Below are 2395 nucleotides of genomic sequence, written 5' to 3' on the forward strand. Positions count from 1 at the left end.
TCAGACGCGTCCGCGCTTCGTCTCTCCTCGCGAAGCCGCGCGCGACTCTCGCGTCTTACGACTGCCCGTGCGTAAGACGCGCGCGACGACTGTCGGCGCTCGCCGCCTCTAGCGACGAGGCCTCCGCGTCGCGACGCGTCTCGCCGTTCGTGAAAACGGCCGTCGGCGTGTCGCGCGACGATCGTCGTCGATGGTACCCGGCCGCGCGCCTCGATCGCCGGGCTCGACTCGATCGTCGCTAATGTTCACCACCTTTCGCGCGATCACCTCAACGCCGAGCGAGCGTCTCTCGAAGGAGAGGACGCCCCTCGCGACTCGTCAGTCGTACCGCTCGAGCGACGGTTTCGACTGTCCCGACCCTTCGCTCGCCTCGCGAGCACTCGCGGACGGCTTCGGCGCGCGGCGCACTAGGTGCTACTCCGACGCGTCGAGCGGCCAGTCGCTAGTCAGCCAAGGAAATGTCCGAGAAGATCTCGGACGGTTGGGGGCGCTCCCTTATCGCTCGAGTTCCGGAGGGCGGTACCCACTCGCGTACTCGCGTACGCGCCCTCGGATATGGAATCGAACGACCCGCGAAGGCGGGAGCGCGCGGGTACTAGTAGCGCGCGGTAGTTCGCCTCCTGAGAAGACCGACAAGACGAGCAGCCTTCGGCTAGCCGAGCGAGACGGCGACTACTAGTAGTACGCGGGAGCTCGCCTCCTGAGAAGACCGACAAGACGAGCAGCCTTCGGCTAGCCGAGCGAGACGGCGACTACTAGTAGTACGCGGGAGCTCGCCTCCTGAGAAGACCGACAAGACGAGCAGCCTTCGGCTAGCCGAGCGAGACGGCCTCTACTAGTAGTGCGCGGTAGTCCGCCTCCTGAGAAGGCCGACAAGACGAGCAGCCTTCGGCTAGCCGAGCGAGACGGCCTCTACTAGTAGTGCGCGGTAGTCCGCCTCCTGAGAAGGCCGACAAGACGAGCAGCCTTCGGCTAGCCGAGCGAGACGGCCTCTACTAGTAGTGCGCGGTAGTCCGCCTCCTGAGAAGGCCGACAAGACGAGCAGCCTTCGGCTAGCCGAGCGAGACGGCCTCTACTAGTAGTGCGCGGTAGTCCGCCTCCTGAGAAGGCCGACAAGACGAGCAGCCTTCGGCTAGCCGAGCGAGACGGCCTCTACTAGTAGTGCGCGGTAGTCCGCCTCCTGAGAAGGCCGACAAGACGAGCAGCCTTCGGCTAGCCGAGCGAGACGGCCTCTACTAGTAGTGCGCGGTAGTCCGCCTCCTGAGAAGGCCGACAAGACGAGCAGCCTTCGGCTAGCCGAGCGAGACGGCCTCTACTAGTAGTGCGCGGTAGTCCGCCTCCTGAGAAGGCCGACAAGACGAGCAGCCTTCGGCTAGCCGAGCGAGACGGCCTCTACTAGTAGTGCGCGGTAGTCCGCCTCCTGAGAAGGCCGACAAGACGAGCAGCCTTCGGCTAGCCGAGCGAGACGGCCTCTACTAGTAGTGCGCGGTAGTCCGCCTCCTGAGAAGGCCGACAAGACGAGCAGCCTTCGGCTAGCCGAGCGAGACGGCCTCTACTAGTAGTGCGCGGTAGTCCGCCTCCTGAGAAGGCCGACAAGACGAGCAGCCTTCGGCTAGCCGAGCGAGACGGCCTCTACTAGTAGTGCGCGGTAGTCCGCCTCCTGAGAAGGCCGACAAGACGAGCAGCCTTCGGCTAGCCGAGCGAGACGGCCTCTACTAGTAGTGCGCGGTAGTCCGCCTCCTGAGAAGACCGACAAGACGAGCAGCCTGCCTGCCTGCCTGCCTGCCTGCCATCGTCTGACTTTGACTTTGCCTGCCTGCCTGCCTGCCTGCCTGCCTGCCTGCCTGCCATCGTCTGACTTTGACTTTGCCTGCCTGCCTGCCTGCCTGCCTGCCTGCCTGCCTGCCATCGTCTGACTTTGACTTTGCCTGCCTGCCTGCCTGCCTGCCTGCCTGCCTGCCTGCCTGCCTGCCTGCCTGCCTGCCTGCCTGCCTGCCTGCCTGCCATCGTCTGACTTTGACTTTGCCTGCCTGCCTGCCTGCCTGCCTGCCTGCCTGCCTGCCTGCCTGCCTGCCTGCCTGCCTGCCTGCCATCGTCTGACTTTGACTTTGCCTGCCTGCCTGCCTGCCTGCCTGCCTGCCTGCCATCGTCTGACTTTGACTTTGCCTGCCTGCCTGCCTGCCTGCCTGCCTGCCTGCCTGCCTGCCATCGTCTGACTTTGACTTTGCCTGCCTGCCTGCCTGCCTGCCTGCCTGCCTGCCTGCCTGCCTGCCTGCCATCGTCTGACTTTGACTTTGCCTGCCTGCCTGCCTGCCTGCCTGCCTGCCTGCCTGCCTGCCATCGTCTGACTTTGACTTTGCCTGCCTGCCTGCCTGCCTGCCTGCCTGCCTGCCTG

This window comes from Watersipora subatra, chromosome 11 (assembly GCF_963576615.1).
Source record: "Watersipora subatra chromosome 11, tzWatSuba1.1, whole genome shotgun sequence".
Lineage (NCBI taxonomy): Eukaryota > Metazoa > Bryozoa > Gymnolaemata > Cheilostomatida > Watersiporidae > Watersipora > Watersipora subatra.